The sequence below is a fragment of the Heloderma suspectum genome, chromosome 7, assembly GCF_057233095.1.
Source record: "Heloderma suspectum isolate Gila_16-S chromosome 7, 16-S_ref, whole genome shotgun sequence".
NCBI lineage: Eukaryota > Metazoa > Chordata > Lepidosauria > Squamata > Helodermatidae > Heloderma > Heloderma suspectum.
This window is the reverse complement of record NC_139464.1, coordinates 65,913,689-65,929,595: the sequence shown is the minus strand read 5'-3', so window position 1 is coordinate 65,929,595 and position 15,907 is coordinate 65,913,689.

Below are 15,907 nucleotides of genomic sequence, written 5' to 3'. Positions count from 1 at the left end.
TGCTGTACTTGTTTGTTAAAACCGGCCTCTTGTCTGCAGGAAAAAGGATCATCACATTTTGAGAGACCTGCTGCCTGCCTAAGTGGAGACTGCCAGTTGAGGCCCCAGTATAGAATTCTTTAGCAAATAAACTAATTTTTCATACGATATCACACGCGAGCAGGAGGGGAAACCTGCAGGACATGCAAATGTAAGTCTCTGTGCCTGTGATTCAGACCTAAAGGAAATTACATCTGTTTAAGCCTTTGTAGATTCTCACATTCTCTTTGAACACCGTTCGTCAGAGCATATTCATCTTCGTAAAATTCCACCATTTCATTGAAGGTTTAAAATAGAAAAGTGCAGCTTTTTTCCCTGGATCATTTTTATTTAGAATCTGTAAAAGCAGAAGCCAAATTATACACCTCCCCCCCCCCCGCCCCCAACATTCAGGAGTATTTATCTTGTTTTCTTCTGCCACTGGCTTTTCTTTCATCCTCCTTTTGTGAAAATTACTTTCCCATTCCTTGGGATCAAAGAGAGGCAGTATCCAAACGGCGGGCACAGCATCACCTCCTGTGATTTGTGCTGGTGCTCTGCCATCAGCAGCATCTGAAATCGGTCTCCGTCGCCTTCATGTTCTGCAGCCCCGGGTGATTCCCTATAGTGCCAAACTGTTGATGCCAGGCCAAGCTACTGAACAAGGCTGCTATACAATGTGCTATACAGCCTGCCAGGCCCGTTCCATCAAAAGTCTTAACAAGGTTTAAACATTTGGGTAAACTTTATTGAGACTTTTGATGGAGCGGCTGCACAGGGTTCTGAGCAGATAGCAGCTCATTAAGAGCTATGTGGATGCCAGCCAGATGGCTGAGTTCTAATTTTCCAGACTGTCACTTGGATGGCTATTGGAAGAATTGCTATCCTGTATGACTGAAAAACTGACTAACCTTTCAAGGCCTGATCCTAATCCCACTGATGTTGTCTGGCATTTTGGCACTGGCTTCATTGTATTTTAGAGCAGGATTTTTAAAAAGTTTTCTGCGGAATATGAATCCTCTGTATGTTTTTGTTTATAGCCTGTTACAAATAATAGGGCTTACAATAGGTGGTGACCGACTCTTTTAAAATATCACTACATATGCTAAGGGTTTAAAAAAAAAAAACATTTCTATTAATGTGTTTGAGTTGTTGCTTTTAACAGAGAGAGCAATGTATTTATATTTAGATGACTGTTGAGATTGTCAAAGACCTGTAAGTCAGCTCTTCATTTCTTAAACCTTGAAATACAGCTAGAGTTACTAAAGAAAACTATTTCGAATTACACTGAAAGCTTAGCTGCAGAATGTGAAAGGTGGTCTTTATTTTTACTGAACCAACATCTCTTGAAGAAAGAACCTAGGAGCTTTTGATGGGGATGATATCTTTCAGCAGCAAACCTGAGCAAATGAAAGACATCAGCTTTTGTCTTTTTTGTGTGTGCATCTTTTTCTCTTGGTTTTGGTCTCTGCGATGAAGACATTTGTTCTCCAAATGCTGGTTTATGAAGCACCGGCTCTGCACTCGTGGCATGCCATTATTGTCTGGTGTATGTGGGTTGAGCAGTGGTGGGGCTTCCAGGTACATAGTGCTGCCGTTGATCCGATGTTTTTGATGTTATGATTCTTTGAGGCCAACATGGCTTTGTCTCTATACTAAAAGCATGACGGGGAAAGCAATCCTACAGCCCCTAAACAGCATCTGGGGGGCCATTGGATAGTTTGGATTTCTGGATCCAAGGTCAGAGTCAGCACTCTGAGACCCAGGATTGCAAGCTCTGTGCCCCCTCCCCCTCTTAGCCGTCATGGAAAGAACCACACTGGCTGCCTTTCCGAGGTCACAAAAGCAACCTCGGAGAGGAGGCAAACAGGGCGTTCCCGTGGGCAGGCCAGGGAGGGAAAGGGACAGGGGAGGTCAGCTTATGAAGAATCCTCCAGCCTCCCCAGCCTTCTTCCCTCCCCCTCCCCAACACCTCAGCTAGATGAGGTGAAAAAGCCCATCTAGCAAAAATGCAGAGTGGGAGGAGCACAGAGGTGAAGATCACCTCTGCTACTCCTCCTGCTCTGCATCTGATCTCGGAAACTAAGCAGGGTCAGCCCTGGTTAGTGCTTGGGTGGGAGACTGCCTGGGAATCAGGCTTCCTGCACTGAGCAGGGGGTTGGACTCGGTGGTCTTGTAGGCCCCTTCCAACCCTATGATTCTATGATCTAAGCCTCCGAGTTTGAAGGCTTATGGCCATCCCCATAGGATTGTGCCCTAAAAAGAACAGCTAAAATCAGAGCACAAAGAGAAGTGGACAAGACAGCCCTTAACATGTATGCATGTTGGTCTCTTGCACAGAGATTAAGCATAATCCCTCTCATCTCATCCATAGGCAATGGAGACTACAGCATTGATGCCTCCATTAGCAATCAAAGCCTAGGTTAACATAATCAGTATAAAGTAGGCTGATTCCCAAACTTTCTAAGGCCCAGAAAAGGTAGTGTAAATCAACCCTTAAAAAACTTAACACAGCTTGAACTAATGATGTAAAAATGTGGGCCTAAATGGAAGCATTTTCAGTCTCCAACATTTACATTTTCTATGGCAAGGAGAAAATTCTGCTTATTTGTTTTTTTAAAAAAAAAAATACAACAGAGGGACTGAAACAACACTACCTATTTCATCCTGAAATTTGTGCAAAACTAATTTTCTGCTGCCACCTTGTGGTATTGTTCATTCATGGAGATTGGGCCTTTTTTGAATTTTTTTAAAAAAAACCTCATCTCTGATATTATTGAAATGGATCAAAATACATTAACAACCTCTACATCAATGATAATTATATGGTGATGATAACAATTGTTTTAGTTTAAACTTTATTCTTCATGCACAGATGTATATACTGTAAGCATTATTCATTTTTTTAGCATATCGTTTGGGTTGCTGTTTACAGCTCTGTGTGTACACAGAGCTCCCAGTGGAGACTAACACTGAAGAAATGCAATGAGCTGCTCATGACCAGCGATGGGAGCCTGGCATAACTGGCAGCACAGAAGTGCCACTTAAATCCAAAGGACTTCTTCAATGGGTTACTACCAGGCTTAGGGCCAGCCCTATCATTAGGCAGAGTGAGACAGCTGCTTTAGGCAGCAGATGCAGGGGGCGGGGGACCACCACCAAGATGCAGAGGAGGCTGGTGGCTCCAATGTCCGTGGGGCAGTGAATCCACCCTGGGTTTCAGTCAGAACCAGTCAGAACTCTAAAGGAGCTGTCTTATTTATTTATTTATTTATTTATTTCTAGACCGCCCAATAGCCAAAACTCTCTGGGCAATTCACAAAAAATGAAAACTGCAAAGCACAGCATAAAACAATATAAAATATGAAAGCTTAAAACCACAATATAACAGTACAACCAGAATAAAACCTAAAATAAAAAGCAGAGATTTCAAATACAGTTTTAAAACACCGGAGCTAAAAGATTAGGAAACTAAAATGCTAAAACACTGAGAGAATAAAAAGGTCTTCATCTGGTGCCAGAAGGAGCAAAACATAGGCACCAGGCAAACCTCTCTAGGGAGTTCATTCCACAGCTGGGGTGCCACAGCAGAAAAGGCCCTGTTCCTGGTAGCCACCACTCACTTCCTTTGGCAGAGGCTCCCAGAGAAGAAGGACCCCTTCCAAGGTGTGGAAGCATGGATTCACAGCCTCACTGAAACTGGAGCCACTAGCCTCCACTGCCAAGATGTAAGAGGACAGAGCTGTGTGTGCCATGTGACCTGCCCCACTCCCCCTAAGGTAAGTTGCTGCCCTCAGTTATGGTGGAAGACACTGTCCCATCACCAGTGTGGAAGTAAGATTCAGCTGCCAGTCCACAGCTTCTGTACTTGGAATGGGGAGGGGGGAGTGCCATCTTATCCTTTGCCTCTGGCAGCAAAATGTCTTGGACCAACCCTGACCACTCTTCATTGATTTAAGTAGGGGAAAACCTGTTGTTGCTGTAGATCAGGGATGGGGAACTTCTGACCCACCAGCTTCATCTCCAGGCCCCACCCCTGCTTTCATGGGATGGGGCTTTTTCAATGGCAGTTGCTTTATGGAGTCCTGGTAGTTTATTGTTAATTGTTTTTAGCTGTTTCAAACTGTTTAACGTGTTTGTATGTTAAAGGTTTGATATTACGTTTTATCATGTTGCATTTTTAGGCTTTGGCTATTGGGTGGTATAGAAATGTAATGAAGGAAGGAAGGAAGGAATTGGTCCAAGATGAGAGCTTTTCCCTCAAGTACAGGAGAAAGGAAGTCTTTGCTAGGGATGTCATGAGAGTCCAAGGGCATGGGGGGTGGAGTCCAATGGACTCCCCCTCATCTGCCTTCCCAGACCCCACTTGCCAAACCTGGGGTACTTGCAAACCCACTTGGTGAGCACCCCTCACCTCAGTGAGCGCCTGGCAGCTGCCCATCCCCCCAGCAAGCTGGCTCCTGGTAGGTAATTTTGCACAATTGGCAGCTGTAAATGGGCCATCTACGCAACATTACAGGCATGAATTGAGCATTCACACCTGTAATGTTGCATAGATGGCCCCTTTACAGCGGCCAAGTATGCAAATTACCTACCCAGAAGCGGCTAAACTGCCATTGTTGTGCACAATGGTGGCTCACCAGAGAGCACAGGCAGCCCTGTGGCTTTGTCAGGCACTCACCAGGCTGCAACAAAGCTTGCGCAGCGCTGCGAGCAGGGGCGGGTGGCAGTTTAGTGAGCACCCGACGAAGCTGGGCATGGGTGAGTCAGTCCATCCCTAGTCTTTGCTACTGTACAGCAGGGGATACACTCTTATCTCCAGTCAGATGCTGATTCAAGATAAGACCTTTTCCCTTCAGGACAGAGTAGGCAGGATCTGGGGAGGAAGTGCTGAAGGATTCAGTCCTGCTTACTTCTGAGCAGACACGCTGCTTATGCTTACTTCTAAGTAGACATGCAGAGGCTTGGTATTTAGGATGCTATTTGAAAGTGCTGCTGAGTGATTCAGCGCTGCTTGCTTCTGAGTAAGCATGCAGAAACTTTGTCTTGCTCACTTCTAAGCAGACTTAAAATCAGTAATAATCAGATCTGGCCATGCCCGCTTTGCCTTTGCCTCCACCCACAGATGGAATGTAGCCCTCAAGTCCTTTCCCATATTGGAATGTGGTCCTTGGGCTGAAAAAGATAGTCTTCCCCTGCAGTAGCTCTTCCATATAGTAAGAAGAAAATGACATTTGCTTTAAAAACGAAACATGATTCTAGAGTAACAGGAACAGGTTATTTCTAAATCTCACCCTCCTGCCTTACTGAAACTAAAGGCGGAAACAGAGACATGCCAAAAAAGGGGGGCTGGTAGCACTGTGATGTGAACGTCCTCCAACATCTCTTTTTTTTTTTAAGTATGTGCAACTATAGCATAGAAATCTTCACCTTCCATCACAGCTCACCTGAGATGGGAGGATGTTGAACCGCAGGGTACTTCTTTTCCCAGCAGCAGCAAGGAGAGGAGATTCCATCACCAGCAGTATCCTGTGTGCAAGAAGAGGGGAGGATGGATCCATGTAGGGAAGTCAATTATTTGTCTTCCTTCTTGGTATCATCACCACTACCTCCTCCTGTTGGGAAAGAAAGAACCCCACAGCCATAATCTCCTCTCACCTCAAGAAGCAGCTTTGAGGTGCAGGGCCAGTATCACGGGTAGGCATAGTTGGGTACCTGCCAAGGACCCAAACCCAGCTTGGGGACTGTTAATAAGAGCTCCTGCAACCTGTTTGTTCACCTTCCCCCCACTCTGGCCCTGACAGTGGTGGGGGTGTGAAGGAGAAAAAGCAAATGCCACTGCCTCTGGCTCTCTGCCTGGCAAACAAGCAGATGGTAGATCTGATGAGGAAGAGGCGGAGCAGCAGTGGATGTCAATGGTGGTGAGAAGGTAGACTTGCTGGGGGAGAAAGACCCATTGAGGGTGTCTTGCTCAAGGGCACTCCAAAACCTGGAGCCAGTACTGTTGGGGGGCTTCATTTCTCAAGAGGTGAAAGAGGAGGCAACAAGAGAACAGCCAGTCAAGTCGCTGTCAGGAATTATTCTGAGCATGTGGAGATAGTTAGCAGCTCAGACTCAGAATGGGAACAGCCAGAACTGGGGGAGGCTTCCTCCCTAGTGAGCTCAGATATGGACAGACATTCTTCTCAAGAACCTGGCACACAGATGGCTCAACCTCAAGCCCCCCCCCCCTTTCCTCCCCTGTGAGAACTCAGGTCTTGGAGGACGAGGAGTGTGTGGGGTGTGACCTGAAGGATGCTAGAGTCTGGCGCAGAGTGAAGTGGGAAAAGTTAGAGGCGGAGCTCAGACATTCCACCCGGTTGGCTACACATGATAGCCTATGTAGGAGGGCACAACTGTAAGGGAGGGGCATCCCCCCTAAGTTATTCTGGCTGGCAAGTTCTTGTTTCAAACTGCTGGCAAGTTCTCTGATTCCCACTTGGCTCCTCTATTGATGTTCATAATTGTGTGGAGTAGCTATTTCCTTTGTAGCCTGAGAGTCTCTGAGGATTTGCATTTGTAAAGAGCCTGGTCGTTAACTAATAAAGTAGTGAGCCTGAAGCCTGGTACCCTGGAATAGGGATGTATGGATTCCCCACCATCCATTCTGGTGGGGAATCTGCCTGGGGGGGAGGCAATCCGTTCACCCCCCTGGAATCCTCGGGAGCATCTCCACTCCACAAGGATTCCACAGAGCTGCCCGACTTGAGGGCCACTTACCTGGATAGCCGGAGCCGTTCTCCTCCGCACCAATCACCTTTAAAAAAAAAAAAAAAATGGCGATCAGCAGGATGCGCCCATAGACTTATACAGAAAATAAGTCTATGGACACATAGACTTATACACAAGATTCATGGCTCTATTTGCGTATAAGTCTATGGGCACATCCTGCCGATCACCATTTAAAAAAAAAAAGAAATGGCGATTGGCATGGAGGAGAATGGCTCCAACTGAGGAAGCAGCCAAGTGCCGTCCTGCATGGAATCCTTGCAGAGAGGAGGTAAGTGGGGCTGATCCACCATGGATTCTGGAGGCCCGATTCCAAAGAATCTGGCCTCATTTGAATCCGCAGCAAATTTCTCTAACGTCCCTACCCTGGAGTGTGTGATTGCGAAGGGAGAGGACCAAGGGACCTGACAGTCACATGCACATTAGAAAGTTATCCCAGACCCAAACTATATCTTACAGTAATGATCACACAGAGTGTAGCTGAGTCTTGTCTTTTGTTTTACTCAGTATAACTGTGCACAGCCCTGGGAGGGGAAGACTAAACCTCCCCACCCCACCATTTGCTTCCCAAAAGCCACTCCCCCCTCAAGCTCAGGGAGTTAAAAAAAAGTCTCAATTGGAGTCAATTAGCCGGCACCCCCATTGGCAAATCTGGGATTGTAAGGTCCTCAGGAGGGATCTGCCTTTTTGTTCATTACTTTGTAAATGTTATGCACATTGAGGGTGGTGGTGATGGTGACTGTAGTTGTAGTAAATGAAACATGTTAGCATGTAGCAGTAATAGTAGTACATTTTTTAAAAAATGTAACCATGTCAAGGTAAAACTATTATCACAAATGGAAAGTTTTATCAGCTCAGCTGATATGCTACCTGAACAGAGATAGTTGTTTAAGTTCTGGAGTCACATTTGGATTATTGTGGTACGTTATATGTGGGGCTACCTTTGAAAATGGTCTGGGAATTTCAGTTCATGCAAAACAGGACTGCTGGACTGTTAACTGGGACTAGCCCAAATGATCACATTATTCCAATACTCTTCTATCTGTACTGGCTGCCAGTCTGTTTCTAAGCACCATTCAAAGTGCTGATTTTAACTTTTAAAGCCCTAAATGGCCTGGGGCCAGGTTACCTGAAAGAGCATCTCCTCCCATATTTACCTATCCAGACCCTAAAGTCATCATCTCAAGCCTTTCTCCAGGGCCTTGACCAAATGAGGAAATGCAGTTGGCTACAATAAGGGAGAGGGTCTTTTCAGTGGTAGCACCCCATTTGTGGAATGCTTTCCCCAGCCGCTCACTTGGCTCTTATCTTTTCAGCACCATCTTTTCAGCACCATCTCCCAGGTATTTTAAGAATTCTTTTAGTGCTTTTAGATCTTTGCACTCTTTTATTTTTGCCGCTGCTTATAGTACATTGCAAAATTTTATGTTCTGCATTGGTTTTATTCCTGCTGCTAGCTTTATCCTGGTTTTATCATATGCTATTCTTATCATTGTTTTACTGTTTTGTATTTTATTTTTAATTACTTGTACACCTCTCAGAGAACTCTGGTTATTGGGCAGCCTAAAAGTACTCAAAATAAATAATAAATACAAGAAGTTATAACATTATTTGAGCATTCTTCACATTTTTCTTCCTGTCCCTGTTTTGTTGTATTTTCTTCAGGTCTGCATTGTCTAAACAACATACACTGAATGATATAGTAATTGGCTACCATGGGAGTAAGCTTAGAGTGAGGCATGTGCCTAAAGAACTGTAGGATTGTGCTGATAGAGTAACTTAATCTAGGACTTTCCAGATAACATAAAGCATTTCAGATCCACTGAAACTCTCCATGATATTTGCTTTTGCCTCTGGCATACGTTGCTCACCTTTTGTCATTAAAACTAACAACTACATCTTGTACCACTCTACAATGCCTTGGGGAAAAAAAATAGGTACTTGGTATCATGTATCTTCATATTATGTTTATTTTCACAGGTTCCAAATCTCGGTTCAAACCCTACAGGTGATCAGTAGTGGCATTCAACCCCTATAACAGCTCAGTGGCATAGATGCTTTTTAGGAGGAAGTCCACCTGGAATGATGAACAAGGCATAGTAAGAAGCAATCCATTCACCTCAACTTAATCGGGATAAAAAGGGGAGTTGTAGGATTTTGTCTGTGCAGAATTTGGTCTAGTGGAAGTGCTGTAATAGTTTATATAACTTCAGTGTTTTGAGATTTTGGATAGTAAGTATGTTCTCAAGAGGCTTTAAACAATGTTTTGTTTGTCCTAAGTCATTTAAAGCTTCACTTCTTAAGAATTACTTTTCTAAGGGCACAGTCCTATGGGTTGTGGCCTGGGTACTTGTAAGACCCCGAACTCATGCCTCCCGCATTGCATGCTAGCTAGACAGGCAATTTTGCCTGCCTAGCAGAGCTCTGTGGAGGGGGAGGAAAGGAGGCTGGGCGGTGATAGGAAAAGGGGTACGCCAGCCACCCTGGCCACCTCCCCTCCCCACCCCCAGGAACTCCCCTTTTCCCCTGTCTCCACACTCCATTTACCAAGTGCAGAGAAACAGCCAGCACGGTTCTCTCTGCACCAGCTATGCAGGGGAGGAGGTGCGGAGAGCAGTTTCCTAGCTCCAAGCTTGGAGCCCTGTCTTCAAGTGCGGAGCCAGGAAACCAAAAACTCCTATGCCCCCAGGCACTGCCTAGGGAGCATAGGATTGCTCCCTAAGCCTAACATATAAATATATTATAAATACGTATTTATTCATTTATTCATCTGTTTGGAGTATTTATAGCCCACCTACTTACTGAATTTCTTGAGTTGCCTATACATTTAAAATATAAAAAATAAGCAATAGTTATTAAGCAGGAGCAAAGGTGTATACAATGCTGGCATGAGATCTCCAGCAAGTATGAACCAGTCCAAAGGTAGATGTGCCCCCTAATCATTCTATCTTTTTTGACAGCAGGACTTTGCTCAGTTTCTTGATAAGATCAGACAAATCTCTGTTTCTGGACCCAGTGAACCATGGTGCTAAAATGATGCGACACCAGATCATAAGTGCCTAAATCACAATTGCTGCACAAATTGTGGGAGCCTAAGTACTAGTAAGAATTTCAGTTGTACAACTTGCTCCAGTTGAGACATGGCAAAAATGTGTTTGTACCTTTCTGTCAGTCAGAAAGGTGTGTGTTATATCACTATCAGAGGAAAGGAAAATGTTCCCAATTCACTCAGCAAAGATTTTAAAAAAATTAAAGATAAAAAGCACACACGAAAAGTATGTCAGAAAGGAGGACAGTTTTCATGCCTTTGCTCTGATGTGTGCCTTTGTCATATCAGACATAATTTTCATGATTGCTTTCAAACAAATGGTTCTTTGCATTAAAACTAATGTAAGACCTGTACACTCAACTGCTGTACAGTACATATGGCCCTAGTATGGAACTCACCAAACACAGAATGACAGATACTTGGATGGAAAGAGATAGCCTAATTTGCAAATATGAATATATTTTCTTTAAAAAAAACAATTGTAAATTGTGAGGGTATAATCCAAGAAACTCATCATCACTGTTCCCTCCCCTTTCCTACTACTGACCTTACCTTAGCCTCTTATATATAATATACATATTATATAATATACATATATTATAATATATAGTACATATATAATATACAAATATGTCCCTTGACATCAATAATGTTTGCTCTTGTCCAGTATAGGAATCTTACAGCCTTTGCAATATTAAAATGAGCCATTTGTTGCAAATGTAGTTCTGGGCTATGGCTCAGTGCTGGAGCCCATCACAACCCTGCACTCCAAAGGAGGGGAAAAAATCCCAGGTGCAACTAAAAGAGGATGACACAAATAAACCCTTAGGGGTTTTTTAAGATCGGCACAAACCTCTCAGCTGTATATTTCTCCCCAAAGCCACTGCTGGCATAAAGCCTTCATTCTCTCAAAAATCGTATGCAGAAGGTCTCACATTCAACCCCCCGCATGTCCAGGTAGGGCTAGGAAGGAATCCTGCCTGAAACCCTGGAGAGCCACTGCCATTCAGTGTTGACAATACTGGGATAGATGGGTCAATGGTCTGACTCGGGATAAGGCAGCATCCTATGGTCCTATGTTGTGAGTTTGTGGCAATAACAAATGTCTACATGGGGCAAAAGTGAAAGGGAGTAGTACTCCAGATGGTAAGGAGGAATGAATAGTCTAACCACTAGATCACTATTCACAAACAAATCCAGAATCATTCCAAACAAATATAAAGAGAAGAGAAAAAAAATTAAAAAAAAACTTCAACAATAAGGTTTTATTGTATTTGTTTTAGAATGTATGTCACCCTGAGAGCTTCAGCTATTGGACAAGTCTTAAACTGAAATAAATAATAATGATCATAGAATCATAGAATAGTAGGGTTAGAAGGGGCCTATAACACCATTGAGTCCAACCTCAATCCTGCTCAATGCAGGAATCCAAGTCAAAGCATCCCTGAGACACGGCTGTCCAGCCTCGTCTTGAATGCCTCCAAGGTGGGAGAGCCCACGACCTCCCTAGGTAATGGGTTCCATTGTCGTATTGCTCTAACAGTCAGGACATTTTTCCTGATGTTCAGCCAGAATCTGGCTTCCTGTCACTTGAGCCCATTATTCCGTGCCCTGCATGCTGGGATGATCGAGAAGAAATCCTGGCCTTCCTCTCTGTAACAGCCTTTCAAATACTTGAAGAGCGCTATCATATCTCCCTTCAGTCTTCTCAAGGCTAAACATGCCCAGTTCTTTCAGTCTCTCCTCATAGGGCTTTGTTTCCAGTCCCCTGATCATCTTTGTTGCCCTCCTCTGAACCCTCTCCAGCTTGTCTGCATCCTTCTTAAAGTGTGGTGCCCAGAACTGGACATACAGTACTCCAGATGAAGACTAACCAGTGCTGAGTAGAGGGGAACTAGTATTTTAACAGGTGATAATGATAATGATGATGATTAATAATGTTATAATAACCATCACCATGTTATATTCCAAGTTTGTTCTGCTCTACTTGGTTTGCAGGTTCATTCATTCAATACTCTATAATCAATCACCCATAGCCAGAAAACTAGTGTCAATGCTCTCTGAAGCCTTCTATCCATCATCCTGCTCTGTAGGAATCACTCACTATATCAAGGTCTTTGGGACCTTGGCTTGTACTGGTTTTGGTACTGGGCTGCAGTGCAGAGTTCTTATTACATATTCAAGAGAGTGGGAGATACAAAATAGGAAAGGGGACATCTTGTATTGTGTTAGACCCAATTTGGTGTAAACACAAGCTGAAAAGAAGCCACATTCCATGTTTACACTATTGCTTTTAAATGTTTAAGTGTACAATCCTATCTAGATAGGCAGCCGCCTCCGAACTCGGAGGCGACCGCCTATCCAAAGCAAGGCAGGAGAAACACGGGGGGATTGTTCCCTCCATGCCTCTCCTGCCCTGCTTTTTCTGCTAGACAGCCGTTTTCAGCTGTCTAGCCGTGGGGGGACCGAGTGGAAGAGGAGGCTGCTGTATGCCACATAGGATGTGAAATACACGCAGATCTGCTTTCCCTGCCCCAAAACGCCCCCAGCCCTGCCCCTTTTCAGCCACTCCACACTCCTCTTCCAAGTGTGGAGGACAGGGCTTCTCCACGTTGCCTCAGAGGCAGCGCAGAGATGAGGGGAGATCGGTTCTCTGGGAACTGACCTTGAAGCATGACCCCGAGGTCAGTTCCCAGAAAACAGCATATCCTATGGCCATCTAGCCACTATCTAGCGGCCATAGGATTGCTCCCTAAGTATGATTTAAATGTTTAATTATTGGGTGTCTTGGGTCATTATGATTTTCTTATTCATCATTAATATCCTGTATAGACTGGCACAAAAGCAAATGAAATGAATAGGATTTCCTCAGTATTGGTACAGAACCAGACTGTTTTGCCCTGCATTTCAGAAATCAGAAACAGGATCACTCTTCAGTGACAGTGGTGTAAATTAGTTCTTGTGCCACTGCATTTTAGGCCAACTTTTAGCATTAGGCTGTCAGAAACAAGCTCCTGTCTGAGTACAGACCTGTTCTAGGGTAATTTAAAGCAACCTAGAGCCACCAATTATCAAAGCTGACAATATCTCAGAGGGCAGGGTATCAGAAACATTGACATGTAAAGGGCCTGGGCCATCCAAATCTGATAAAAAAATGTAGGAAGAAAAATACAGCACAATGATCTTAAAGGTTTTGTTTAAGTTACTGAGATGCAGGAAACAATATGAACCAAACAATGACTTAAATTACAATTATGAAGTAAACATGAGCCAGCAGGGGGTGGGGAGATATGTGAAGTTCACAACAAATTTGTGCTGCCAAAATAAAATTACAGCAGTTGAACCCTAATGCCTTGGCCATCAGCAAATGTACCGTAAAGAGGAACAATAAAATACTAGCAATGTGAACATACATCTGTTGCACCTAGCAGATTCAAAGCTGTCTGAAACAAGAGAGGAAGCATCCCGACACTCACCCACATTTATTCATTTAGTTAAATGGAAAAGTGCTGGACTGTGAAGCAACGCTGCAGACAATTTCAGTGGCTGTCGGCGTATATTAGAGAGACATTTACAAATTTGACAAAAATGAATATACTTCAGTTCAGGTCAGCCATATCTCACAGGCAGACAAGTCAGTCACTAGGATTTTGAATGACAGTTTGCTCTGTTTTTTCTAAACAGAAGACTGGATGGTGGGGGGAGAGCTATATGCTTATTTTGAGACAAATTATGAGTCCCTTCCCTCTAGTCCCATTAGGGTTTTTTTAATTTAACTATAAGAATCTGTCTTCCTGATATTATGCTCTCGCTAGTTTTCGGTGATCAGCATCGGCAAGTGGGACTGCCAAGATATATCAAGTGGTCCAGGGTGAAACTCAACTGGAGCCCTTCTTGGTCCAGATGTAATGTAAGTATGCAAATGTATAAGTCTGCATGTATGTTTGAGTATGGGTGTGTATATATGTAAATATGTATGCAACAAATTACATTCTGGCCAGGTGGTACTAGCCTGATGGTGGGATATGGAATTGTTGTAGAGCTTAACTGTAGGGTTGTTAGTGGGACTAGCCCTCCATATGCATACCATAACTCACAAGTTCTCCACCCAACTGGGAACTCCACATACAGGTTTCTCAATCACTGTCTAATGTGTGAATGGCCCTAATACACAAGGCTACTGTATGTGAAACTAAATATAAGAAAATTAACCTCAACTGCCATTCTAGGATCGGATCATGCATACTGGGGGGTGGGGGGTAATGCTATTCCTGTCAAACCTTTAAATGTTGTTTGTTATTATGTGGATCATGTGCATGTAAATGAAATGTGTATAGTCAGATGTTCTCTTAAACCTGTCTCCAGGGTTCACTGGTGGGCACACTGTCCAGTTTCAATGGACCTCCTTGTGCCTGTTCTTGCAACAAATGCTGCACAGGGTGGGCCTTGGCCTGATCCAAGAAGACACTTCTTCTGTTCTTCAGCAAGCGTGTCAAGATCACTTAATACGGATTGATTATGCATTAACTGATAAGAGATTCTGAGTGTGCAGCTTTTCTTTGTAAATTTAAACCATGTTTGTGCATCACAGGGATTTTGGTTTGAAAGATACAAACAATAGCTCCTGTAAGCTTGAAATTATCTGGCTTCTGCAGTAGAAGATGTGAGATGGACTAGCCATGGAGGATAAAGTTATCCATGTCTACCATTCATGGTGGCTGTATGCTACCACACCAGTATGCAGAGACATCATGCCTCTGAATGCCGTATTGGGGAAGAAGAGCAGCTATCATCCTCATGTCTGGCTTGTGGACTTGCCATAGGCATAGTGATGGCCACCATGTTGAATACTCTTAAAGGGGAATAGACAGATTTATGGAGATAAGGCTATCAATGGTTTTTCAAAATTATGGCTATATACCATATCCAGCATCAGAGACAGTATGTACACCAGCTGTTGGGGAACATGAGTGGGAGGGTGCTATTGCACTCATGTCCTACAGGGTTTTCCCACAGGCAGCTGGTTGGCCACTGTGCAAACAGAACCCTGGACTAAATGGACCCTTGGTCTGATCCAGCATGACTTGTGTTACATTCTTATGTTCTTATCTGATTGGCCACTGTGGGAAACAGGATGCTGGACCAGAGATGCCTTTGATCTAATCAGTGGGGCAGCTAGGGCTAGACCTTGGAGCCAAAGTCCCAAACCCCTGAAGCTTCCATTTTTCTGCCTCATTTTTGGGCCATTTTATAATGTCTTTTGAATTTTGTTTGGTGGAGTTTTTGACCTTACCCAGTCAGTGTGAGGTGGCCGAAGGTACTCTGTGTGTGCGTGTGGTGTGTGGTGTGTGTGTGTGTGTGTGTGTGTTTCTATTACACATCTCTCCATTGCTCTGCAGGCTCCCAGGCTCCTTGCACTTCCTGGTCTGAAAAAGCCCTATGGGAGGAATTACCTCATGATGTCTTCCCCTGGGCAGGAAGTGCAGGTAGCCAAGGAGGCTACAAGCTTCCAGAGAGGTTATTATACAATGAAAGGCAGGACACTTAGACATTCTTCTCAGCCACCTCATAAGAAAGGTAAACACAAGAACCCTGAACCAAACCCATAAGGATGTCTCAGAGATTTCTTCTCCTTTGAATTTCTTTTTTAAAGCAATTTCCTTTCATAAAGTTGGGTAGGAATGGCTGGAAAATATGTGGGAGAATTTTTGGCACAGAACTAAAAATTATCTGGCTGCATCACTGAAACTGATCCAGCAGGGCTCTTCTTATGAGAAGAAGAATGCATAACGCAAGAAGAGGGCTGTCTGAAAGTATAGAAATAATAAGTGGCCTATAGTATTCCTCTAAGGATTGCTGAGGTAATGTATGTGAGGTGCTTTGAACACTTGAAATGTGCCATACAAATTCTGAGTATTATTATTATCACTCTTGCAGCCATACAAATAATCACATGAATATTCACAGCAGAACTAAACTAAACAAAAGCAAAAACAAAGAATAATGTTGGTGCTCCTTCAAGCTTTTATAAAGTTTGTGTTTTTGAAAACCTTGTGATATTCCTCAGCATTA